The sequence below is a fragment of the Diceros bicornis genome, unplaced genomic scaffold (assembly GCF_020826845.1).
Source record: "Diceros bicornis minor isolate mBicDic1 unplaced genomic scaffold, mDicBic1.mat.cur scaffold_77_ctg1, whole genome shotgun sequence".
Classification (NCBI taxonomy): Eukaryota; Metazoa; Chordata; class Mammalia; order Perissodactyla; family Rhinocerotidae; genus Diceros; species Diceros bicornis.
Window position 1 is genome coordinate 2,227,571 of NW_026691656.1, and position 27,362 is coordinate 2,254,932.

The 27,362-nt window shown below is 43.2% G+C and overlaps 2 long non-coding RNA genes across 3 annotated transcripts in view; one reads left to right on the forward strand and one right to left on the reverse strand.

Moving 5' to 3' along the window:
* Positions 1-4,081: 4,081 nt before the first annotated feature.
* The window catches only part of LOC131403672 (uncharacterized), a 47,622-nt gene continuing 24,341 nt past the window's right edge, over positions 4,082-27,362 (reverse strand). Inside the window, exons 1-3 of one of the 2 annotated variants that reach the window (XR_009219467.1) lie at positions 5,859-5,922; positions 5,577-5,762; positions 4,082-4,141 (exon numbers count right to left, since the gene is read on the reverse strand). This is a non-coding gene — a long non-coding RNA (uncharacterized LOC131403672). Of the gene's footprint in view, positions 4,142-5,576; positions 5,763-5,858; positions 5,923-27,362 lie in introns of those variants that run through there. The other variant, XR_009219469.1, reaches the window with a different exon arrangement.
* Positions 6,212-27,362, forward strand: part of LOC131403671 (uncharacterized) — a 47,622-nt gene continuing 26,471 nt past the window's right edge. The window contains exon 1 of the long non-coding RNA XR_009219466.1: positions 6,212-6,255. This is a non-coding gene — a long non-coding RNA (uncharacterized LOC131403671). The remainder of the gene's footprint in view (positions 6,256-27,362) is intronic.

Below are 27,362 nucleotides of genomic sequence, written 5' to 3' on the forward strand. Positions count from 1 at the left end.
GAGCAGACATTTTTAGAGAATATAATTGATATTTGCCTATTTATATATTGTAGAATGTTAAAGGACTTACAGTTTTAATAGTATTTCAAATACCAGAGAATAAAAAACAGAACTGCTTCAGTTTTATGAAATAGCTTTTTAGACATAGCAGATTTTCAGAGCATATTACTTGATAACAAAACAATCAGTTAGTGAGGTTTAAGCCATGTGGTTTTATTTTAAACTTGCTCATTCCATAGGAGCGTCAATAAAAGCCCTCCAGCAGTAGCTGACGCTCTTTCCTTCTGCCTGAGCACCAGCTGCATTTTCTTCAAGCATCAGACTCTCGAGCAACACCATAGCCCTCAACTCTGTTTAGTTGAGAAAAGGCTTTATGTGTCATGTGTTTTTTCTAGGGGTATGGAGCTCCCAGAATTATTAAGTACAGGGAGAGAGTAAGAATCTGAACACATTCAATAAACTCCAATGTGCTCAGGTGAGAAGACGGGTGCCTGAACTCACATCTGAAGAAGAACTTAGAGGATGCTTTCTGACTCTGCTTCGTGCCTCTGACTAAGCAGTCCTGGACATCCCCGCTACAGCCACGGAATAACACAGGCAGTCTTGATGGACCAGAAGTCCTCCTATGTCCATCATTTGTACAGAGCAAACTGGCTTAAGATCTCTCATTTCTTGCTGCAGTGGTAATTTGCAGAGATACAGAACTGCCATCTAGTGACTAAGAGAGCAGCAAAGTGCTTTACATGAAAAGTGAAATTCTGAGTTTTATAAAACAGAACAGTGAAGAACTAAAGTTGGTAAAGTTGACACAATGTGGCACACGAAATTTATAGCAAACCTGAAAAATGTGTAGGTGAACTAATCAGTTGCTCTCTATGCCTCTAAAACATGTCTTGACATCCTACGCATACATAGTAGAGTTTAAATATAATAGAATAACTTTGGAAACAAACTTCTCATCTCATCTCATCCAATGCTGTTGGCAGGAGCCGGTATTAAATAGCCAGATGGTGAGTACCCATGTTGAAGTACCATTTTTATCACAATGGAGAGAATATGAGGGATAAGCCCAACGGACTGATGTTCAGATCTTCCGTCTTACCCTTGATCAATTTTGTAAACATGGTTTTCTTTATCAGTTAAATATGAATTATAACAGTTACTTTAAAGGATTACTGTAAGAATTGCATAAGGGAATACAGTAAAGGAACTGGCGCACAGTAGATTGATAGTTAATTCTCCTTCCCTGTCTCTCTTCTAAGAAACATACAGAAATAATCTAAGAAGAGAACCCGTGTATAAAGTAAACTTATGACAAAGAGTCAATGGCTCCTGAAGTAAGGGACATCATTGTTGAGTTCTTAACCTCAACTGCCTCCAAATACTGTTAACTCTCAATTAATTTTATGTGTTTTCTGTCTTCCAGACAGTTCACTGGCTACAAGGAAAGGAGAAGTGTGAAATTGAATTTAATTTTACCCTTGAATGGCCTAGCTGTAACAACAGGTGTTTTAAATCACCTAGTTCTTCAGGTTTTCTGCTTATTACTATATATTTTAACATGGTTCACAGCCGGAGGAAATAAGAAAATCATTATAATTTTACATACATGAATATATGTCTTGACTACTACAGCTGGACTCTTAATATATAGAGCAATGTTGTATATGTTTTCTGCTTGTTGATAGTACAGAATACTTTTCTCTAGATTTTCTTTGGCATTATCATAAATAATGAAGAATTCAGTAATATAAGCCCAGGAGAAAAGGGTTTATAAAAATCTAACATACTGTCCTAGTCATGCCTCAAAAAAAAAAAGCTATAAAAATAATGAGAGGATATTTTGAAGGCACTATTTTTCTTAATTATTTCCAACTTTATTTCCCTTTACCTCTTTTCAATCTTTCTCCGTCTTATTCGCTATTGGCTAATCATCTCACAGTAATTAAATCACCCTCAGCTGAGTCCACCATGCCTCTTCAAGTGCCCCAGCCTAATGTCTATCTCAGCTCTGACAAAAAGTAGCTGGGAAAACCTGTTTTGTGGCACTATTCTTAAGAATATCTTTACTCTTGTGCCGGCCCCGTGGCTCAGTGGTTAAGTGTGCGCACTCCGCTGCTGGCGGCCCCGGTTTGGATCCCAGGCGTGCACTGACATGCTGGCTCTCCGGCCATGCTGACATCGCGTCCCAAATACAGCAACTAGAAGGATGTGCAACTATGACATACAACTATCTACTGGGGCTTTGCGGGAAAAATAAATAAATAAATGAAATTATTAAAAAAATGAATATCTTTACTCTTACAATAATAGCTATATTTTTGAAAGGCACCAGTGGATTATAAAATAAAGTACTTGACCAATGTTGTATCCACATTTTCACTCCAGGGGAAACACAACTTTCGTGTGTAATGCAGGGCTGCTGCTTTATTGTTCTCTCCTTTCAAGATATTTTATTACTTGTAAAACATAATAGGATTAATAGTGATATATGAGTAACAATATAAACTTACAAACAGCAAAAAGATACTATTTTAGTGTCATAACTTTATGTACTGTAACAAACAGTAATATTTTCATAGTGTAATATCTTGATTGATCATAATTTTTTCCTGGCTCATTTTTATGCTAATTCATATATTAGATTACCAAATTTATATTTTTATGATCTTTATTTTCAATCAATATAATTGAAGGGACATCAGTTGTTCTTGGTAAGTGAAAGTTCAGAAAAAATTTTTGATAATGTATAAGTTTGAGAAGGATCTTTCTGATTTTTAAAAGAGAAGTCAGGCCTGGCCCTGTGGCTTAGTGGTTAACTGCGCGCGCTCCGCTGCTGGCAGCCCGGGGTTCGGATCCCGGGCACGCACTGACGCACCACTTCTCCGGCCATCCTGAGGCCATGTCCCACATACATCAAGGATGTGCAGCTATGACATACAGCTATCTACTGGAGCTTTGGGGGAAAAATAAATAAATAAAATTATAAAATATAAAAGAGAAGTCATTTAATATTTGGAAAAGTTCTCAAAAATCATCAAATTCTTTAATTTTACAGTAAGGAATACTACATTCCAGAGAGCCTAAGTACATTGTCCCACACTAACCAGAAACAGACCTGGGCCTAGAACTCAGGTCTGAGTCACCTGACTTCTACTGGACCACACTCAAGGGAGCACCCCCTCTTCTTACTGGTAATTTCTAATATTAAGTTATTTTCAAAAGCACAGTTGAGAGAAATTGTACATAAATAAAACATGATTTTATATAAAAAAGTAGCAATTGCGACCCACAATTTCTATTCCATATGAGTGTTTACTTTCTTGTAGGTTTCTTGTTTTTAATACTAAGTCCATTTTGGTAACAAGAAAAAAGACATAATGTTTAGTTTCTTTAGTAACATAAAAAAAGCTTCTGTGGAAATTAAAAAGACATAACTAATGTCTCGTCTACTAAAGCAACTGAAGAGTATTATTTGATTTTAGGAAAGCACTGAGAGATTTTTTTAAAAATCATATCCACGTGACTATTAGTCCAGCCAGGCACATCTCCACATGACATCTCCTAGAGTGTGCAGTTTTCTGCTGGATCCAGCTATTGTCAGGCCCAATGCTCTGGCTGAGTAGAGAATGATGCCGCTTCTGAAAAGCATGTGCTCAGTTCCACTTCAAGGTTGATTGATGGAGAGACTAGGAAAGGAAAAGATGAAAATATAACCCTAACCAATGATGTAAAACACAAGATATGAACAGCCGTTAAAAGAATTCTCTATGAAATTGATCAATTCTACTATCACTACACCGGGCTATTTCCTATCAGTAATTTGACACATAAACAAATAGAATACTGTATTTAATGATATCAGTTCTTTTAGTTGTGTGCTTTTCCTTTTAAAACTACATATGCTTATATGTGTTTGCTTTATTTTCAGGTGGTGTCACCGTGTCAAGGCCTCGCGGGCAGGTGGGGCCTTCACTGAGGACCCCCAAGGCCCCCCCTAGGCCCAGTGGTTGTGCATGTGCCCTTGACCTCATGGGTTAAACCCAAGGCCGCAGGGCTCCCATAGTGGCCAGAGAAAGAAGGGTCCATGAGAGAGGTATGCTAGGGGCGCAGGCTGTGCCAACTTCCTCTTCTCAGGTCCCTGAGAGAGAGACAGAGAGAGAGAGAGTGAGAGAACCAGAGAGATCCCTGACCTCTGCATTGTTGCCTCCACTGTTAGTGCCTTGTCACACACCATCCTCCTTCCCCCAGCATCCCCATGCCACCCCTGGGAAGGCACCACCACTGGGAGGCCTGTTCCTGGTCACCGCCCTGCTGTCCCTTCAGGACCAGAACCTAGTACAGGGGAGTTGGTTCAGACAAATATTTACATGTCCCTCTCCATGAGAATTGTCTTCTGCCAGTCTCACATCCCAAACCCCACCCCCAACATCCTCCTTTGTCTTATCTGAAGATAGTATTTAAGAGGAGCATCTCTGCCATTCTTTTGAGAGACTCCATTTCTCACGTGTCTCCCATGTATACATGTTATGAGCCCAATTTAATCAGGCATGGATTCTTTTACTTGCCTATTTGCATCAGGAACATAATTACTAGTTAGATAATTAATTAGAGAATATTCATTGTGAATGAAAGATGTCATTTCTAATAACATAATGGAATTCCTTGAGGCTTTATTCTTGGCACATGTGTAGGATTAAGTCAGGACACACTGTGAGAGTGATAAATAAGTTCTGTATATTTTTCTTCTTCAAGTCCATGGATTTCAGCCACAGTTCATACCCATCTACTTTGCAACAATGAAAAACAATTAAACAATGACCTTGAATATTTTGCCCTCAGATTCATTAGTCTTTAAAGTATTAATTGAACAATTTAAATCTAGATGAGTGAAAGACTATGGAGACTTCTAGAATGTGACGTTAGGTCCTGTAGAATTGAAGAATTGTTTTTATAAAACATTTCTATTCCTTCTTATACCTTGACAATAATGTTACTCTGAATCTCTTTTAAAGAGGATAATGGCAGATTTACTTTAATTTGCACCCTTTTTAAGTACATTTACCTAATATGTCTCAGTCTCTTGAAAACTTTTATCTTTAGCTCAACCTTCATTTAAATCACCAGACCTATTTGATGAAGGCGACATGAACATTTACTCGAAAACTCCTCAGAAAATTACTAATTTAATCTGTACTTTGGACGATCCATTGTAAAACTCAAACTGGATTTACCAGGCCCCTCAAACGGCTCATAACTCTGTGTTTGTACATTTATCTGGGAAGATACTATCTGAAGGTAATTGTCCTTCCCAAATGTTTTCTTTAACTCAATCAGCAATACTTTCAAAGTTTTAATGAAAATGTGGTCAATTTGGTGAAATCCAAGTGACTTTTTTGTTTTTGCATGCCAATGAGATTAAGAAAATGAGTATTTTAATTATTGTTATTGATTTTAAAAATCAAAGATGAAGAAAACAAACTTCTTTGTCCAAAGACATTTCTGAAAATGAAATCGTCTGAATAACTGACAGCTAGCCCCCTGTTTTAACCACTAAACCATAAGAAATGTAATACCGTGGGCAAACACTTGAGCGTTGTCACCTGCAGGAGTCCCCAGCGCTGTTGCCCCATCAGGGCCATGGATCAGGGGAAGGAGCCAGTGGAGGGGAGTCAGCTGTGCCCTCAGCATCCTTCCTTCCTTGGTCAGAACCCAGTCCCAGCTGCTCCCTGTCTCATCTTCTGGGGAAGCAGAGAATTCTTCTGGAGACACAACACACTGGGTGTTAAGGATGTCATCGTTCTTTTATAAACAGATGTTAGATCGTGTAACGGGCTTCTCAGGACAGGAGAAGCCACCTCAAGGGAAGGCAGAACTTCTCCAGGAGCTGAAGGTCATCCAGGGAGAGCAGAGTCAAGGGCTGCACAGCATGAGCGCACTCCTGCTCTCCATATCATGGACACCTCGGTCCCCAATCCCCGACACCCCTCCCAGTGCCCCCGCCAAGGGTTCCTATTGTATCCTCAGAGTCCCGCATAAGCGCATGACCAGTGCTCAGAGTGGCAGAGGGGCCGGCGAGCTGGAGATCCCCGGGGCGCATGCACTGGGGGCAGAGACCCTGATGCGGAAGTGGTGGCCACTGGAGTTTGTGGGGGGGGTGCTCGGGCAGATTCTGGATCCTTCCTCCAGGATTTTCAGCGCGGGGAGCTTTCATTTCTGCAGTGTGGAGGAACACTGGGCAGGAGCGGCGGCGAGGTAGGCGGTGGGCAGTGGGCTCGGCGTGGAGAGCTCCACCACATATGGCGGGAGCGCGGTGTCTGGGGCGGCAGATGGGACCGGGGGCTGAGGCTGCTGGCTGGCTGCTTCAGGTGGGGGAGCCCAACCTCTGTCCCTTGGAGGAGCAGAAGAGTGCCGCTTGGCCAGCCTGTCCCTGTGCCTTGGTGGGTCCCCACCTCAGCGGGGACTCACCTTGGCAGGGCCTCCTGCCCACCCATCCGAGGTGCAGGGGGCGGCAGGGAGTCGCCTGCCTTGAGTGCCCGCCCTTGAATTCGCGCCACCCGAGACCCTGTCTAGGCCAGGTCGCGACATCTCTGGGTGAACGCTTTCCTTCGGAAGAGGGCCTGTGGTCAGCGCTCCTCTGCCTGACTCTGCTCAGGCTATTGGGCTCCTCATTGCCTTCATTAAACAAATGAACGGTTCCTACATCCTTGAGACCATCTTTATAGAAAAGCCTGATCGCATTCGCGGTTTCTGATAATTGAGTGTATATTTGCAAGGTGAACTTTGAAGTCTGTGAATTGTTGTAAACTGCATTTAATGAAAGGAGATTTAAACAATCTTTGGTGCAAATTGTGTACCTTCCTAATACTAACTCACCTTCTGTTAACATAGACTGATGACTGATCAATTGATGACTGACATAATGTGAATGGAATTTTGGTTACAGTTGAAAAGATTTTCTTGGCAGTTGGTGCTAAAACTAAAATCGGATAAAGAGGAGGATTTTGGAAGTTGTATATAGTGTCTGTTTTGTCCCCGTACCCATTTAGAATTGTAAGAATTTAGATTTGGAAAGCCCATAGGACAAGAAGTTTGAAATTTTGATTTGACTGACAATGGGAAAGGTCAAAAGGTCAAATATGGTAGAATTTCATTTATATAATATTCTAGAAAAGATAAACCATAGGGAAAGGCAACAGATCGTTAGTTGTCATTAGTTTTCATATTTAGTTAATCATTTAATTTAATAGTTTAATCATTAGTTTTAATATTTCTTATTAAAAAAATACATGTTAATGATAGCATCCTAATTATGCTTTTGGATGATACCAGAAGTTAATAACCTATTAAATTCTGCAGTAGGAAGAAATGACATGTTGGTTTTTGGTGTCTTTGAAGTGTAAGTATTGGCGGTAATGAAACTTTTAAATGAGCTTTTTTGGATTCTGAACTACTGATATTTTTACTAGATCGTGTTGGACATGGCGTGTTACAAGTTTCAAAAGGCTCTTTAAATTATTGTAGCAGGCTGAAGCTATTAAATTATAATGTAAGCTCTTTATAGATGAAACAGGCAAAAATACAAAAAGCCATTCATCGATTTATCTTTGTTAAAAAAATCAAGTAAATCTTACCATATACATGAATGACTTTTGGCTAGACAGACCTGAACTTGACAAGATGGACTCATTGGTATGGGGAACTTCTTTTGGAATGTTAAAATGGGAGAGGATATATAAATTTTACCTGAGGGTGACCCAAGTCGTTATGGCAGGTTTAGTTGCTTTTACACTCTTTCTGAGTTATGATCTTGATTAAAAACCTGGTCATAGACATTCCAAGACATTTGGACCATTTTATGTATCAATATATTAAGATGTCTTATTTCTCTGATACTTTCTGATTTCAGGGTGTCTGGGAAAAACAGTTTCTCAACATAGGTACTTTGGAATATAATTTTTGATTGTTGACTTATTGAATCATAGAATTGTTGAGTTGGAAATAATTTTAGTGGTTTAGAGCCTAACCTCTTCAATTTCTAGGAAATGGAAAGTGAGGTTTCTTGAGTTAAGTCGTCCACAGTCAGACTGATGCTTTAGTGGCAGAGTTGGAACTAAATGCTCAGATGCTTGTCTCCAGATTCCTACTACAGTGCTCTCTGTGCTACATACTATTAAGTAGACAAACCAATGAGTTACCTTCTCCTATCATATACGTAGCCAGCAGGGTCGATTATTTCCCATATGCATTTCTTTCCTTTCTTTTTTAAATAACTACTAACCACAATTAATTTATTCCCCTGTCATGTTTAATGACTATCCTTCTGTGTGTCTCCTCGAGCACACGTGTGGACTCGCTAGAATGGACACCTGCCTGTGATTGGATTGTTGGGCCAGAGGCTGATGTGCATCTGCATCTTGACGAGCTGCAGCCAAATCATCCTCTGAAGTTTTAACAATTTGCATTCCCTCCAACATTGTTTGAGTCATCCTTGCCCTGGGAATTGTCAGATCGGCATTGTCAGATTTTTAAAATTTTGCCATTCTGAAGGGTGAGAAATGAAGTATTTGTTTTCCTCTTTGTACAACTGTTTTGACAAATGCATAGAGCTGTGCAACTACCAAAATTGAGATATGGAACAGTTCCAGCACCCAGAACTCCCTTGAGCTGCTCTTTTGTAGTCAACTCTTCCCCCAACCTTAACCCCTGGTGGCTAATGATCTCTTGTCTTTCTCTATGGTTTGTCTTTTCTGGAATATCATATAAATGGGATCCTACAGTATTTGGCCTTTTGAGACTGGTTTCTTTCATTTAGCATGATACATTTATTTGAGTGTTCATCCATGTTGTTGACTGTATCAGCAGTTCCTTCTGTTTTATTGCTGAATGTAGTATCCATTGTATGAATTTACCACTGTTTATCCATCCATCAGTTGAAGGACATGTGAGTTATTTTCAGTTTTGTCTTTTTGACTATGAATAAAGCTGCTATAAATCTTTATGATTTGAGAAGGCAAACAAGTTTTTGTATGAACATGTCTTCTTCTCCTGGGTAAGCACATAGAAGTGGAATTGCTGGGTCATATGGTATGTGCATGTTTAACTTTATTTTTAAAAACTCTTTGTGGTAACAAAGTCATGGCCCGCAAAGATGTCCTAATCCCTGGAACCTGGGAATACATTAGTTTACTTGGCAAAAGTGAATTAAATTTGCAGACGGAATTAAGGTTGCTGATCAACTGACTTTAAAATAGGGAGATTATCCTGGATTATCCAGGTGGGCCCAGTGCATCACAAAGGCCCTTAAAAGGGAAAGAGAAGCAGTAGAGTAGAGAAAAAGATAGAACAAGGGAAGCAGGGTGAGAGAGATGTCGAGTTCTTGGTTTTGAGGGTGGAGGAGGGGGGCCATAGGGTAAGGAATGTGGTGGTCTCTAGAAGCTTGAAAAGGCTAGGAAATGGATTAAGCTTTAAAGTCCCCCAAAAAGAACCTAGCTCTGCCAACACCTTGATTATAACCCAAAGAGACCCGTGTCAGACTGCTAACCTACAGAACTGTAAAACGATAAATCTGAGTTGATTTAAGCCATGAAATTTGTGCTGATTTGTTACAGCAGCATAACAAACTCCACTTTAAAACTGTTTTCCAAACAGGCTGAAGCACTTTGTGTTCCCACCAGCAATGTAGGAGTGTTCCAGTTACTTTCCGTCCTCATTAACACCTGGTATGGTCAACCTCTTTAATTCTAGTCATTCCAGTATGTACATAGCAGGATCTCAATGTGGTTTTTATGTGCTTTTTCTCGTGATTAACGACCTTGAACATCTTTTCATGTGCTTTTTTGCCATCTGTGCATCTTCTTTGGTGAAGTGTCCAAATCTGTGCCCATTTTAAACTGGGATTTTCTTATTGCCGAGTTTTGAGAGTTCTTTATAGTCCTGTCAGATATGTGATTTGCAAAGGTCTTCTCCCAGTCTGTGGCTTGCCTTCTCCAGCCTCCCACGAGTGTTTTTGTAACGTCTGTGTAACTTAACTCGAGAGGTTTCACATGACCTTATCTTCCTTCAGTGGGAAACAGAGTGAAGTTGGAGCACCTGAGTCCAATCAGACCTTGATCAGAGTTGGATCTGGGTCTCAGTTTTAGTAAACCCAGGCCTTCCACTTTCCCCCTGTTCCTGTTTGCGGTGCTCCCCTCCCCCACACAGGGATCTGGTCCTAAGTCTGGTAGATCTCTGTCTCCTCAGGTTTGGGAGCCCACAGAAAACCTAGCTACGCCCATCAGACATCTCCGTGTAGCTCTCCAGCCTCCTACCTTACATTGTTCACAATATGGCAAATTCCCGGAAGGTCACACTAGCAGTATGTTTGACTTAGGCCACTTCCACCACTTCTGGAGGTTTCACTTTGCTTTGTGGAAGCTTTTGGCCTATTTCCCCAGATACCTATGTGGCCCCAAAACTTAACACAGGTGCTGTGAGGAAGAGCAGTTGTGTGTCTGAGAGCCATTCCTCAAAATAACTTCCTACCCCATCTCTCTTCCTTCCAGCTCTAAAGGATTACATTCCTAAGCAAGGTTTTGAATGTAATACCATGTCGGTCCTTGAGAAGGAATCTCACATTACCTTGAGAGGGAACTTTCTGATCCCAGCTTCTAAGTAGATCCCTAGAAACAAGGTTGCATATGAGTGGAAATCATTACTACAACTGAGCTGAACTATGAATAACACCTATTCCTGAAAATAACTTCGTGCCAGTCTCTCTTCCTTCCAGATCATAAGGCCCACCTTCCTCAACCTCGTTTGGAACATATTGCCATTTCCGGCCTTGAAAAGGAACCACATATTCCTTTAAGAAGGCACTTTCTGATCACTGCTTCTAAGTATATGTCCAGGAACAAGATTCTCTGTAAGTGGCAATCGTTAGTACAACTGAGCTATTCTATGAATAGCATCAATTCCTGGAAAAAAACTTCATGCTCAATCTCTCTTACTTCCAGCTCGTAAGTACCACCTTCCTCGACCAAGTTTGGAACATATTGCTGTTTCAGGCCTTCAGAAGGAATTTCACATTCCTTTGAGAAGTCACTTTCTGATCCTGGGGTTATCTAGATGTCTAGGAACAAGTTTGTATATGAGTGGCAATCATTACTACACCTGAGTTAATCCATGTGTAAAACTCCTTCATGAAACTGTCATTGTGCCCAGTCTCTCTTCCTTCCATCCAGTAAGGATCACAAACCTAAGCCAGGTTTGGAACATATTGTGATTTGGGGCCCTGAGAAGGAATGTCACATTCCTTTGCAAAGGCCCTTTGTGTGCCTGACCTGTATGTAGATTACTATGAACAAGTTTGCATATGAGTGGCAATCATGACTACAGGAGCTAAAGTATGTATAACAGCCATCCCTGGAAATCACTTTGTGCCTAATCTCTCTTCCTTTATCTCATCAGAATCGGCTTGCTCAACCATTTTTGGAACATTATGCTACTTGGGGCCTTGAGAAGGAACCTCATAGGGTCCAGCACCATGGTGTAGTGGTTAAGTGTGCACCCTCTGTTGCTGGTGGCCCAGGTTTGGATACCGGGCACACACCGACACACAACTTGTCTGACCATGCTATGGTGGCATCCCACATCAAGTGGAGGAAGATCGCGATGGATGTTAGGTCTGGGACAGCCTTGCTCAGCAATTACAGGAGGATTGGCATGGCCGTTCACTCAGGGCTGATCTTACTCACAAAGAAAAAAGAGAAGAAACCACATATTCCTTTCAGAAGGAAGCTTCTTATCCCGGCTTCTAAGTAGAAGTCTAGGAACAAGTTTGTATATGTTTGGCAATTATTGATACAGCTGAGCTAAACTGTGACTAACAGCCATTCCTGGAAATTACTTCATGCCCAAACTCTCTTCATTCCGGCTCATAAGGACCATCTTCATCAACCAGGTTTGGAACATAGTGTCCTCTCAGGTCTTTCACATTCTTTTGAGAACAGATTCTCTGATACCAGCTTCTAAGTAGATATCTAGGAACAAGTTTGTATAGGCGTGACTGTCATTACTGGGGCTGACAATGTTGATACAACACCCATTCCTGGAAATCACTTTGTGCCTAATCTCTCTTCCTTTCATCTCGTAAGGATCACAAACCTAAACCAGATTTGGACCATAATGCCATTTTGGTCCTTAAGAAGGAGTCTCACATTGTTTTCAGAAGGAATGTTCTGATCCTGGCTTTTATGTAGATGTCTAGGAAGAAGTTTGTATATGATTGGCAATCATTACTACAGTTGAGGTAAACTTCATATAGCACCCATTCCGGGAAGTAACTTTGTGCCTAATCTCTCTTCCTTCCCTCTCATAAAGATCACAAACCTAAACCAGATTTCGAAGATATTGTCATTTCGCACCTGGACAACAAATCTCACATTCCCTTGAGAAGGCACTTTTAAAAAGTGTATAACACCTAATCCCTGAAATAACTTTGTGCATAATCTCTCTTCCTCCCATGTTGTAAAGATCACTTTCCTCACCCAGGTTTGGAACATAATGCCATTTCTGGACCTGAGAATTAATCTCACTTTCCCTTGAGAAGGAAATTTCTGATGCAGGCTTCTAAGTAGAAGTCCATGGACAAGTTTCTATATGAGTGACACTCATTCCTAGAGCTTCACAGAAGTATGAGTAACGCCCATTCCTGGAAATAAATTTGTGCCTAACCTCTCTTCTTTCCATCTTGTAATGGTGAAAAACCTGAACCCAGTTTGGAGCATAATGCCATTTTGTGCCCTGAGAATGAATCTCATACTCCTTTGCTAAGGCACTTTCTCAACCCCCTTGTAAGTAACAGTCTGGGAACAAGTAGCTATATGAGTGGTAATCATTACTACAACTGAGCTAACCTATGCATATCACCTGTCTCTGGACATGACTTCGTGCCCAATCTCCCTTCCTTCCAGCTGCTACAAATCTCCTTCCAAAAGCAGGTTTATAAACAGTGCCATGTAGGGCCTTGAGGCAGGATCACTCTCAAATGCCTTGGAGAACACAATTTCTTTTCCGGGTTTGAATGTAGATGATATGAAACACCTTGGTATCTGAGAGGCATTCATTACTACAGCTGAGTTGAACTATGTATTACAACCATTCCTGATAGTAACTTCATGCCCAATGTGTCTTCCTTCCAGCTCCTAAGGATCGCCTTCCCAAAGCAGGTTTTGCACAGGGCCATGTAGGGCCTTGAGAGAGAATCTCGCGCACATGCCTTAGAGAAGGAACTTTCTTATCCCGGTTTGTAAGTTGATGGTAAGAAACATCTTTCTGAGTGGCATAACTACTACAGCTGAGCTAAACCATGCATAGCACCAGTTCCTGGAACAAAGTTCAGGCCCAATATCCCTTCCTTCCGGTACATGAGGATTGCCTTATGAAGGAGGGTATGGAATGAGGACCATGTAGTGCCTTGAGACACTCTGACTCACAAGCCATAGAGAGCACACTTACTGATAGCGGATTCTAAGTTGATGGTTAGGATCATGTTTGTATCTGAGTGGCAAGAATTGCTACAGCTGAGCTAAACTAAGTATAACACTCATTCCTGGAAATGACTAAGTGCCCAATCTCCCTTCCTTCCAACTCCTAAGGATCGCCTTCTCAAAACAGGTTTGGAAACAGGACTGTGTATTGTCTTGAGACAGCATCTCACTCATAAGCCATTGACAGCACGTTTTCTCGTACTACATTCTAAGTAGATGGCTAGAAGCATGTTTGTATCTGAGTGGCAGGCATTATTACAGCTGAGCTAAAGTAAGTATAACTCCCATTCCTGGAAATTACTCTCTGCCCAATCTCCCTTCCTTCCAGCTCCAAAGGGTCACCTTCCCAAAGCAGGTATGGAAACAGGGCTGTGTAGGGCCTTGACACATGATCACTCTCAAATGCCTTAGGGAACGGAATTTCTTATCCTGGGTTGGAAGTAGATGGTTAGAAACATCTTTGTTTGTGAGTGGCAATCATTACTACAGCTGAGTAAAACTATGTATAAGACCCATTCCTGGAAACAACTTGGTGCCCAATCTCCCTTTCTCCCAGCTCCTAAAGATCGCCACCCAAAACCAGGTTGTGCACAGGGCCATGGAGGGCCTTGAGAGAGGATTTCACACACATGTCTTAGGCAAGGCACTTTCTTATCTCGGCTTGTAAGTAGATGGAAAGAAACATCTTTCTATCTGAGTGGTAATCACTACTAAAGCTGAGTTAAACTATGTATAACTCCCATTCCTGGAAAAAACTTCTTGCCAGATCTCCCTTCCTTCCAGCGCATAAGGATCGCCTTGGCAAGCAGGTTTACACAGGCCCATGAAGGGCCTTGGGAGACAATCTCACTCACATGATTTAGAGGAGGCACTTTTTTATCCCGGCTTGTATTTAGATGGTAAGAGACATCCTTGTTTCTGAGTGGCAATCACTACTACAACTCGGATAAACTATGTATAGAACCCATTCCTGGAAGTAACTTCATGCTCCATCTCTCTTCCTTCCCACTCCTAAAGATCACCTTCCCAAAAAGGTTTTCCACAGGCCCACATAGGGCCTTCAGAGAGAATCTCACTCACATGCCTTAGAGAGGGCACTTTCTTATCCTGGAAAGTAAGTAGCTGTTATCAAACATCTTTCTATCTTTGTGGCAATCACTACTAGAGCTGAGTGAAATGATGGATACCAGCCATTCCTGGAAGTAACTTCATGCCCAATCTCCTTTCCTTGCAGCTCCTAAAGATTGCCTTCCCAAGGAAAGTTGTGCACAGCGCCATGTAGGGCCTTGAGACAGAATCTCAGTCTAATTCCTTAGAGAAGGCACTTTCTTATCCTGGCTTGTGAGAAGATGGTAAGAAACATCTTGGTATCTGAGGGGCAATCACTACTACAGCTGAGTTAAACTATGGATAACGTCCATTCCTGGAAGTACCTTCATGCCCCATCTTCCTTCCTTCCACCTGCTAATGATCACCTTCTGAAAGGAGGTTTGGAAACAGGGCCGTGGAGTTCCTAGAGACAGGAACACTCTCAAATTCCTTAGAGAACACACTATCTTCTCTCAGTTTGTAAGTTGACAGAAAGAAACATCTTTGTATCCAAGTGTGAATCATTACTAGCTTTCGGGTTAAGGTTCGTGTTAGAGTTTGTGTTAGGGATCGGGTTAGGTTTAGGGTTAGGATTAGGGTTCGGGTTGGGCTGTGGTTAGGGTTAAGGTTAGGCTTAGGGTTCAGGTTAGGTTTTGTGTACTGGTTTGGTTTAGGTTTAGGGCTAGGATTGGGATCAGGATTAGGTTTAGGTTTAGCTTTTGGGTTCGGGTTTGGGTTAGGGTTATTGTTAGGGTTACTGTCAAGGTTATGGTTGGGTTCCACTTAGGGTTAGGGTCAGGGTGTGGGTTAGAGTTCAGGCTGGTTTATGGTTAGGGTTGCATTTAGGATTTGGGTTAATGTTAGACTTAGGATTCTGGTTAGTGTTAGGGCTGGGTTAGAGTTAGGGTTCAGGTTTGAGTTAGGGTTAGGCTTAGGGTAAGTGTTACTGCTTGCTTAGAATTAGGGTTATCGTTGCCTTCCCATTAGGGTTAAGGTTTGGTTATTGTTAGTTTTCAGGTTATGGTTAGGGTTATGGTTCTGGTTAGGGTTTACTTTAGTGTTAGTGTTAGGGTTAGGGTTGGGGTTAGGGTTAGGGTTCTGGTTAGGGTTAGAGTTAGGGTGCTTGTACTGCTTTGGTTAGGTTTAGGGTTAGAGTTAGCCTTCAGGTCAGTGGTCGGGTTAGCTTTAGTTTAAGGTTAGTGCTAGGGTTCAGGTTAGGGTTAGGGTTAGGTTTAGTGGTCTGGTTAGTGTTGTAGTTAGAGTTAGGATTACGGTGAGGGTTAGGGTGAGGGTTAGGGTTAGGTTCTGTTCAGTCTTCAGGTTAGGGTTAGGGTTAGGGATCGGTTTATGGTACGAGTTAGGGTTAGGCTTCGAGTTAGGGTTAGGGTTAGGTTACTGGTCTGGTTAGTGTTGGAGTTAGAGTTAGGATTGTGGTTATGGTTAGGGTTAGGTTCTGGTCAGTCTTCAGGTTAGGTTTAGGGTTAGGGATCAGTTTATGGTACGAGTTAGGGTTAGGCTTCGTGTTAGGCTTAGGGTTAGGTTTAGGGGTATGTTTGGTTTTGTGTTCTAGTTAGGGATAGAATTTGGGTTATGGTTAGGGGTCTGGTTCTGGTTCAGATTAAATTTAGCGTTAGTGTTCATGTTGGGGTTAGGGTTCGAGTTCGGGTTAGTGTTAGCATTAGGGTTGGGTTTCAGGTTAGGGTGAGGATTAGGGTTAGGTTTCTGGACAGAGTTAGGGTTAGGGTTACTGTTATGGTTAGGCTTAGCCTCTGTTTCGGTTACAGTTAGGTTTAAGTTTAGGGTTCAGGTTAGGGGTCTGGTTAGTGTTAGGGTCAGGGTTCCAGCACCTGTTTTCTTTAGGCTTAAATTTAGTGTTAGGGTTTAGGGTTAGGGCTAGTGTTCGTGTTAAGTTTAGGGTTAGAGTTTGCATGAGGGTTAGGGTTAGGTTTAGGATTAGTGTTAGGTTTAGTGTTTGCATTAGGGTTGGTGTTAGGCTTTGTTTTTGGGATCTGGGAAGTTTTAGGGTTAAGGTTTGGTTTTGGATTAGTGATAGGGTTACTGCTATGGTTTGGATTATGCTTAGGAAAAGGTTTAGGGCTAGGTTTAGGGTTGGGTTAGGTTAGGGTTAGGGTTATAGTTCGGGTTACGGTTAGTGTTAGTTTTCAGGCTGGGGTTATGGTTAGGGTTAGGTTTAGGGTTAGGCTTAGGGTTACTGTCAAGGTTAGGGTTAGGGTTAGGTTTAGTGCAAGGGTTAGGGTTCAGATTTGGCTTAGGGTTATGGTTAGGTGTAGGATTAGAGTTAGTGGTCTGATTGGGGTTCTGGTTCCAGTTCGGTTTCGGGACTCAGGTTAGGCTTAGAGTTAGGGTAAGCTTAGGCTTCGGGTTAGGGTTAGGGTTTGGGTTCACGTTAGGATTAGGGTTAGTGTTCGGGTTAGAGTTCGGGTTTGTGTTTGAGTTACATTTAACGGTAGGTTGGGGTCATGCTTTGGGTTACAGTTATCATTTGGTTCATGTTAGGGTTTGGGTTAGGTTTATGCTTAGGTGTAGGGTCTGGTTAGGTTCAGGGTTAGTGTTTGGGTCAGGGTTTAGTTGCGTTAGAGCTAGTGTTTGCTTTAGGTTTAGGATTAGTTTTGGGGTTAGGCTAAGGGTTCAGGTTAGAGTTATGTTAGGGTTAGGGTTCGGGTTCGGGTTAGTAATTGGGTTGAAATGCGGTTTAGTGTTAGGTTTTGGGTTAGGATTTGGGTTAGATTTAGGGTACCGGTTAGGGTTAGGGTTATGGTGCGAGTTAGTGTTAGGGTTTGAGTTCGGTTTAGGGTTTGATTTAGGGTTAGCTTTAGTGTTAGGGTTCACGTGGGTTAGGGTTAGTGTTCTTGTTAGGGTTATTGGTAGGTAGAGGTTTAGGGTTAGGTTTGGAGTTAAGGTTAGTGTTCATGTTAAGTTTACTGTTTGGATTAGGGTTAGGTTTCGGGTTAGGATTAGGGTTGGGTTAGATTCAGGGTTAGGATTAGGGTTATGGTTTAAGTTAGGTTTAGCGATAGTGTGAGGGTTAACGTTAGGGTTCAGTTTCAGGTTACGTTTAGTGTTAGATTCAGGGTTTGGGTTCAGGTTAGGGCTAGGGTTGGGTTCGCGTTAGGGTTCTGCTTAGGCTTATGGTTTTGCTTAGGTTTAGGTTTAGTGTTATAGTTAGTGTTCAGATTAGGGATAGGGTTAAAGTTCGGGTTCGGGATCTGCTTAGGATTAGGATTAGGGTGTGGTTTCTTGTTAGGGTTAGCACTAGGGTTCAGGTTGGGTTTAACATTATGGTTAGGTTTAGGGTTAGGGTTATGGTTAGCTTTACGACTCCGGTTGTGGATAGGTTAATGATTCACGTTAATGTTATGGTTAGGGTTAGTGTTAGGTTTAGGGTTGGGATTAAGGTTAGGTTTATTGTTGGTGTTAGGTTTCTGGTTAGGGTTAGGGTTAGGATTCAGCTACATGTTAGGTTAGTCTTCAGATTCAGTTTACGGTTAGGGTTATGATCAGGTTAGGGTTAGTGTTACTGTTGGGGTTAGGGTTAGCGTTAGGGTTCTGTTTAGGGCAAGGCATACTATTCGGGTTAGTGTTAGTGTTAGGGTTAGGATTCAGTTTCAGTTTACAGTTAGGATTGCATTCAGGTTAGGTATTAGGGACAGGCTTAGTGTTCGGGTTAGCTTTATGGATTCTGTTAGGGTTCTGTTTCAGTTTAGAATTAGCATTCAGGCTCTAGTTATGGTTAGGGTTAGTTGTTCGGTACCGTTTAGACTTAGCATTCAGACACGGGTTAGCGTTAATGTTCTGTTTACACTAAGGGTGAGGGTTCTGGTAAAGGTTAGGGTTATCTTTAGAGTTCGGTTCAGTTTGGGCTACAGGTAGTTTGGGTCAGTGTTAGGTTTAGGCTATGGTTTGGGTTCTGTTTAGGGTTAGGGTTAGGTTTCAGGTTCGGTTTAGATTTAGGGTTTTGTTTCAGTTAGGGTTGTATTAAGGGTTAGGGTTCAGTTTAGGCTTAGTATTAGCAAGTGGGTTAGTGTTAGTCTTATGTTTAGAGTTAGGGTTAGGGTTTCAGTTATGGATAGGTTGTGGGTTCGTGGTTGGGTTAAGGTTAAGGTTAACCCTAACCTTGGGCACTTGGAGGTCCAGGGTTTTACTAATCCAGAGAAGAGGCTGGGACCTGTCGCCTGAAGGGCACATCAAGGGTGTCCCCAAATCCTTAGGCTTTGTCCTGCTTGGGCCAAACTCACTGCATTGCCATATGCCTGTCTCCACACTTGTGACTCTACAGAGACTTTCCTCTACCTGGCTGGAGTCGAAAAGTGTGGACGTGGGGTGAGGCCATGGTTTGGTCATTCCAGGAAGAAATGAGGTCCAGGACGAAGCAGCTGGCCCCAGCAGAGGCTTGACCTCGCACCCCAGTCTGCCTTGGCAGCCAGGGCCAGACTACCACTTCCAAAGTAGGGAAGTGGCTGGTGACCTGAGTGCGTGTGGGGGGATAGGAGGGAGATAATAGCTGAAGCCAAGTCAAGAAGGGCAGTATTCCTTCTTCACCTGCACGTGGCAGGTGTGAGAGAGAGCGCCACTTGGTCAGAGACCAGTGGGCAGGCGAGGCATTCAATGAGGACCCCTGAGGCCCGGTGGCCGTGCATGCGCCCTGGGCCTGACATATTGAACCCAAGCCCTCAGGGCTCCCAGAGAGACCAGAGAAAGATGGGCCCATGGGAGAGGTAGGCAAGGTGGGCAGGTTGAGCCCACATCTCTCCTCAGGTCCTTGAGAGAGAGAGAGAGAGAAACAGAGAGAGAGAGAGATCCCTGAACTATGAGTCGCTGCCTCCACCACTGGTACCAACTCACACACCATCACACTTCCCCCACCACCCCCATAACCGCCCCTGGACCAGCCCCACCACAGAGAGGTTGGTTCCTTGTCACTTCCATGCTGTCCGTTCGGGACCTGATGCCAGAGCAGGGGAAAACGTTCAGACAAAGTTTTCCATGTCACTATCCATGAGAATGGTGTTCTTCCCCTATCAAATCTGAAAACCCCACCCCAAACATCCCCTTTGTCTTGAGCTGAAGATAGTATCTAAGAGGAGAATCTCTGCCATTGTGTTGAGAGACTCAGTTTCCCTTGTTTCTCCCATCTACACATGTTGTTAAGATTGAGATTATTTTCTCCAGCTAACGTGTACTGTTAATGCTTTGTCCAGCCATAAGAAATTTAAGGGAAAGGGCAGAAGAGGGTTCTCTCTCTGCCCCCGAGAGCCCTGAGCTGGGTCCTTTCCTCAGACCTGGCCAGGGACAGCCCATACCCAGACGCCATCTCCCGGGGCATCCCAGGAAAGGCTCACCATCAGCCCCCACCCTCTCGCCACTGCCAATTCCATCGTCCTCCCTCAGGATGCCTGGACAGGTCAGAGACCCGGGTCTGGGAGGCAGCTAGATCCCAGGTCTGGCACACCGGTTACAAGGCAGCTTTCACCTCTGACGGTGCCCAGCACATGCCCCAGAAAACTTGGTGGCAGGCCCCGGGCTCTTTCCTCCGGAACATGTCCCCTTGGAAGGGGCCTGGCCAAGAAGTGTGGTCCTGCTGGCCAGCCGGCCAACTTGGGACAAAGTAGGCGAGCTGAGCCATCCTTCCAGTTGCCCTGGGCTTGGCACTGGCGACCTCAGGAAGAGGTACTCACTGGTGACCTTCATCGTGGATTTCTCCCCAGAGCCGTGGCCTGGGCACTAGGAAGGCCAGGCCCTCCCGACTCCAGAGAAGAGGCTGGGACCTGCTGCCAGAAGGGCTTTCCCAGTGTGGCCCCGGCTACCTGGGCCTGTGGCCTGCTGGGACCACACTCACTGCTTTGCCATATGCCTGTTTCGGTCCTTCAGACTCCACAGAGCCTCTCCTCCACCTGGCTGGAGTTGACAAGTGCAGGCGTGGGGTGAGGCCATGGTTTTGTCTTTCCAGGAAGAAATGAGGCCTGGCATGAAGCAGCTGGCTGAGGCAGAACCTTGACCTTGCACCCCAGTCCGCCTTTGGCTACCAGGGCTGACCACCACTTCCAAAGAAGGGAAGCATCCGGCGAGCTGAGTGAAAGTGGTCGAATGGGAGGGAGACAACAGCTGAAGCCAAGTCAAGAAGGGTGGTGTTCCTTCTTCACCTTCAACTGGCAGGCGCAAAAGAGCGCCCCACCTGGTCTCAGCCTTGTGGGCGGGCGGGGCCTTCACTGTGGACCCTTGAGGCCCAACTGCTGTGCATGCGCCCTTGGCCTGAGTGGTTGAACTCAAGCCGCAGGTCTCCCAGAGCGGCCAGAAGAAAAAATGGCCCACGGGAGAGGTAGGCGAGGTGGGCAGGGTGCGTCTCCCCTCCTCTCCTCAGGGCCCCGAAAGAGGGAGACACAGAGAGAGCCAGAGAGACGGAGAGAGAGAGAGATCCCTGACCTCTCTAGATTTCAGGTTAGAGTTAGGGTTCAGTTTAGCTTTGGGTATGATCAAGTTATTGTCAGGGTTAGTGTTACCGTTGGGGTTAGGGTTCGGGTTAGCGTTAGGGTTAGTGTTCTGGGTAGGGTTAGGGTTTGGGCTTGGTACAGGTTTGTTTTACATGTAGGGTTAGGTTTAAAATTTAGGGTTACAGTTAGGGTTAGGATTAGGGTCAGTGGTCTGGTTCAGTTTAGTGTTAGAGTTAATATTAGGTTTCCAGTTAGAGTTAGAGTTAGGGTTACGGTTAGGTTTAGTGTTAGTGGTGGTTTTCCGGTTAGGGTCAGGGTTAGGGTTTGGTTTCGGTATCAGTTTAGGCTCAGTGTTATGGTCGGGTTAGGCTTCAGGTTAGGGTTAGGTTTCGGGTTCAGGTTAGGGTTCTTGTTAGGCTTAGGATTCAGGTTAGGCTTCGGGTTAGGTTTAGGTTTAGGCTTAGTATTAGGATTAAGGTTATGATTAGGTTTCAGGTTCGGGAAAGTCTTAGCTTTAGCATTAGGTTTCTTGTTAGGGTTAGGGTTAGAGTTAGGGCTAGGTTTAGGTTTAGGGTTAAGGTTGGGTTCAGATTATGGTTAGGGTTAGGGTTAGGTTTATTTTCGGATTAGGGTTAGTGTTAAAGTTAGGGTTCAATTTAGGCTTAGAGTTAGGGCTAGGGTTAGGGTTATGGTTGGGTTTGGAATAGGGTTCGGGTTCGGGTTAGTGTTAGCATTTGGGTTAGAATTATGGTTAGAGCTCAGGTTAGGGTTAGGGTTAGCAGGAGGGTTCAGTTTAGGGTAAGGTTATTTTTAGTGTTGGGGGTAGTGTTTGAGTTACGGTTAGGGTTCAGTTTCAGGATCTGGTTAGAGTTGGAGTTAGAGTCAGGCTAGGATTAGGGTTATAGTTAGGGTTACGGTACGGTTTAGGGCTGCTGGTGGTTATGGTTAATATTCCTGTTATGTTTAGGGTTAGGTAAAGTTAGGGTTGTTTTCGGGTTAGAGTTAGGGTTAGGTTTCAGGTTCCTGTTCCAGATAGCGTTAGGGTTATGTTTTGCTTTTTTGTCATGGTTAGGATTAGGCTTACTGTTAGGGTTATGTTAACGTTTAGGATGAGGTTAGTGTTTGGCTTAGGGTTAGGGTTAGAGTTTGGGTTCTCCATGGGGTTAGAGTAACGGTCACATTAGGCTTTGGGTTTGTGTTAATTTTAGGGAAAGTGTTAAGGTTGGGGTTAGAGTCAAGGTTAGGTTTGGGGTTTGTGTTAAGGTTAGGGTTATTGTTAGGGTTTGGGTTAGGTTTAAGCTTAGGGTTAGGGCTAGGTTTAGGGTTAGTTTTGGATTAGGGATAGGGCTGGGTTTAGGTTGGGTTTGAGTTCGAGTTAGGGTTAGCTTTAGAATTCAGGTTGGGCTTAGGGTTAAGGTTAGTTTTCGCATTCAAGTTAGCATTATGGTTACATTTAGGATTCAGGTTGGGGTTAACATTAGGGTTAGGGTTAGGTTTTGGCTTAGGGTTCAGGTTAGGGTTATGGTTAGAGTTAGTGTTAGGGTTAGGATCAGAGTTAGATTGAAGGTTAGTGTTGGGTTCGGGTTAGGGTTAGCGTTAGGTTTAATGTTAGGTTTAGTGTTTGGTTTAGGGTTATGGTTAGTGTTTGGTGTTGGTATCAGGTTAGGTTTACTGTTAGGGTTCAGGTTAGCGTTGGAGTTAGGGTTAGGGTTAGGGTTAGTGTTCACCTTAGGGTTAGGTTTAGTTTTAGGGGAAGGGTTGGGTTCTGGTTTGGTTTAAGGCTAGGGTTCCGTTTAGGGTTAGGCTTCCAGTTCATGTTCATGTTAGAGTTAGGATTAGGGTTACTGTGAGGTTTAGGCTTAGGTTTATTGTGAGGTTTGCCTTCGGATTAGGGTTAGGTTTAGGTTTTGGTTGGGGATAAGAATAGGTTTAAGGTTAGTGTCGGATTAGGCTTTGGGTTAGGGTTACTTTTGGGGTCCGGTTCAGGGTTAGGTTAGGCTTATGCTTATGACTAGGTTTAGGGTTAGGGTTGGATTAGGGTTACTGTTAGGGTTCATGTTAGGGTAAGGGTTATGTTTAGTCTTAGGGTTAGTGTTCAGATTAGGGTTAGGGTTAGCTTTCAGGTTTGGGTTAGAGTTAGGATTAGCCATAGAGTTTGTGTTAGGGTTAGGACTAGGGTTCCGGTTAGAGTTGGTTTCAGGTTAGGGTTTGGGTTAGGGTTTGGGTGAAGATTATTGTTAGTGTTAGGGTTAGTGTTGATGTTATGGTTAGGATTAGGGTTAGGGTATGGCTTCAGGTTCAAGTTTGGATTAAAGTTAACATTAGGGTCGGGTTAATTTTAGGGTTAGGATTTGGGTTAAGGATAGGTTTAGGGTTCGGATTTGGGTTAGGATTATGGTTATCGTTAAGGTTTGGGTTAGGGTTGGTATTGGGTTGGCTTATGGTTAGGGTTAGGTTCATGTTAGGCTTAGGTTTAGGTTTAGAATAAGTGTTCAGATTAGTGTTAGGGTTATGTTTCGGGTTCGGGTTAGGGTTAGTATTAGCGGTAGGTTTGGTGTTATGGTAATGGCTACGTTTCAAGTTAGGGTTGTGTTTGGGTTAGGATTAGGTTTCGGTTGAGCTTTAGGGTTAGGGTTAGGGTTAGGGTTAGGGTTGGGATTATGCTTGGGATTAGGTTTTGGATTCGGGTTATAGTTAGGCTTAGGGTTAGTGCTAGGTTTAGGGTTCAGTTTAGGATTAAGTTTAGAGTCCAGCTTAGTGTGAGGGCTAGTGTTCTGGTTAGGTTTAGGGTTAGGGTTCAGGTACGGGTTACTGTTAACGTTAGGTTTCATGTTAGAGTAAAGTTTATGGTTAGAATTAGGGTTAGGGCTAAAGTTAGGGTTAGGATTGGGTTGACTTAGTGTTAGCATTAGGGTTAGGGTGAGGTTTAGAGTTAGGTTTAGTGTTCGGGTTAGGTTTAGATTTAGGATTCGGGTTCAGGTTAGGGTTAGGGTTACTGGTAGGGTTTGTGTTATGTTTAGGCTTAGAGTTAAGGGTAGGTTTAGGATTACTGTTGGCTTTGGTTAGGGTTCTGTTTAGGCTTATGTTTAGGATTAGTGTTAGGTTTCATGATAGTGTTAGGGTGAGGGTTACTGTTTGGGTTAAGGTTAGGCTTATCTTTGGATTTCAGTTAGATTTAAGGTTTGTGTTTACGTTAGGGTTCGTTTTAGGGTTACTGTTAGGGTTAGGGTTAGAGTTCAGGTTACGGTTAGGGTTAGGTTTCAGGTTAGTGTTAGGGTTGGTGTTGGGGTTAGGGCTACGGTTATGTGTATGGTTAGTTTTAGGCTTAGGGTAATGGTACCGGTTTTATTTAGGGTTAATGTTAGTGTTAGGGTTTAGGGTTAGGGTTAGGATTAGGGTTAGTTTCCGGTTAGGGTTAGGGTTAGGGTTTGCGTTAAGATTAGTGTTAGTGTTAAGTTTAGGTTTAGGGTTCAGGTTCAGGTTAGGTTTAGCATTAGGGTGGGGTTATGTTTTGGGTTATGGTTATGATTTAGTTCGGGTTAAGGTTTGGGTTAGGGTTAGGCTTAGGGTTACGGTTCATGTTAGGGTTAGGGGTAGTGCTCAGGTTAGGGGTTGGTTGACTTAGGGCTAAGGTTTGGTTTAGGTTTAGGGTTAGTTCTAGTGTTAGAGTAAGTGTTTGGGTTAGGGTTAGATTAGGATTAGAGTTCTGGTTAGTGTTAGTATTTGGGTCTGGGTTCAGTTTAGGGTTAGCATTCAGGTTAGTCTTCGGGTTAGGGTTAGGGTACGTGTTAGGTTTAGGATTATGGTGTGGGTTAGTGTTGTGGTTCGGGTTAGGGTTAGGGTTCAGGTTCGGGTTAGGGTTAAGGTTAGTGTTTGGGTCAGGGATACAGTTCTGGTTAGGGTTTGGGTTAGGTTTAGTGTTTGGTTTTGCTTTGGGTTTAGGGTGTGGGTTACTGTTAGTTTTAGGGTTTGCGTTAGGTTTAGGGATATATTTAGTGTTATGTTTAGGGTTAGGGCCATTGCTAGTGTTAGTGCTAAGATTAGGATTAGTTCTAGGACTTGGTGAATGTTTACAGTTCTTTCTAGAGCCAGGGTTATTGTCAGGTCTAGGACTGGTTTAGGGTTAGGTCCAGGGCAAAGGGTAGGCTTGGTGTCACAATTAGGGTTAGAGTTATTGTTGGTTAGGGCTAAGGTTAGGGTTAGGGTTAGTGTAAGGGTTAGGGCCACTGCTAGTGTGAATGCTAAGGTTAGGGTTATGTCTAAGGCTTGGACAAGCATTAAGGTGTGGGCTAGGGCTAGTGTGAGCGTCAGATCTAGGACAATATGAGGGTTAGAATTAGGGTTAAGGTTAGCTTTAGGGTGAGGTTTACCGTTTGGGTTAGAGTTAGCATTTCTTAGGAGTAGGGAAGGGTTACTCTTCGGGCTAGGGCTGGGTTATGATTAGATAGTTCTGGGTTATGGTTTGATAGGGCTAGGATTAGTGTTATGGTTATTATTAGTGTTATTGGAGGTGGTCTGAGTTTCGGTTAAGATTAGGTTTAGCAATAGGTGTAGTATTAGGAATAGGGCTAGGTTTTGTGTTAGGACTGGTTTAGGGCTATAGCAATGGCTAAGGTTAGGGTTACGGTTGGGTTACATGTAGGGTTAGGGTGAAAGTAAGGGGTGGGGGTAGTGTTAGGGTTAGTGTTATGACAAAAGTTATCAGTAGGGCTGGGCTAAAGGCTAGGTTTATTTATTATATTTAGGGTTAGGTTTCTCTTTAAGTTTATGGCTCGATTTATTTTTATGGTTAGCTATGGGGCAGGTTTTGAGGTTATGGTTAATGGTAGGCTTAGGATTAGGTCTGACCTTAGTGTTGGGTGTGCCTTAGGGTTGGGACAATGGAAAGGGTAGGAGTAGGAATAGGGCTTTGGTTTGGATTAGGACGAGGGTTATAGTTAGTGTTATGCTAGTGTTAGGTTTACTGTTAGGGCTAGGGCTAGGACTATGTTTAAAGTTAAGGTGATAGTTGGCTTAAGGTTACAGTTACAGTGAGTGTTAGGGGTAGGCATACGATTAGGGTTAGTGCTAGGGCTAGTTTTAGGGTTTTGGATAAGCTTAGGCTTAGAGCTAAATTTGGGTTAGGTTTCGTGATACAAACCTCAACCCTAGCCCTAAAAGTAATGCTAATATTAATCCGAATGGGAAGCCTAATTGTCACCATAGCCCTAACCTTAATCCTAACCCTAACCCTAGCCCTACACATAACCTTATCCCTAACCCAACCCTAAGGCTAATCCTACACTTACCCCTACACTAAACCTATGCCTACCACTAACCCCATGCCTGACCCTTACTGCAACCCAACCCAAACATAAATACTAACACTAACACTAACAATAATCCAAGACCTAGCACTAAGCCTAAGCCTAGCCCTATCCTTAATATTAACCCTAGTCCAAGCCTTAACCCTAACCCTGGCACTAGCCCTAGCTCTAACCCTAACCCTAACTGTAATGGTACATCAAACCCTTGCCCTAGATCTAGCACTAACCTAACACTACACTTGAAACTAATCCTAACCTTAGCCCTAGACCTAAAACACAGACTTGTCACTAGCCATAACCTTGCCCTATATCTAAGCTTAGCACTGGCCCAAACCGTAACCCTAACACGAACCCTATGCTAACTCCAGTACAAACACTAAGGCTAACACTAATCTTAACTCTAACCCTAACAATAACCCTAACACTAACACTAATACCACACTAACCCTAACCGTAAACCATACCCTATCTCTAACCCTAACCTTAAACCTAAGCCTAACGCAACCCTAACCCCAACCCTAACCCTGCTTCTCTCTATAAACTAACTCTAACCCTAACCAAAACCCTAACCCTAACTCTATCCTTAACCCTAACACTAATCCAAACCCTACCCCTACACCTACCCAAACACTAGCCCAAACCTTAATCCAATCAGAAACCTAGGCCTACCCATACCCCTAACACTAATCATATGCAGAACCCTAACACCAGCACAAACACTTATATTAACCATAACACTAAAACAAGACCTCCCCCACCCCTAACTTTACCTCTAACTTTAACCCTAAACCTAACCCTAACTGTGCCCTCATCCCTACAGCTACCCTTAACCCAAGCACTTAGCATACCCCTAACCCGAACACTAAGCCTAACACTAATCCTAGACAGAGTCCTAACACAAACCTTTGCCTTAGCTCTAACACTAACTCTAACCCTATTCCTAACCCTAAGCCAAACCCAAACCCTAAACATAATGGTAACCCTAACAC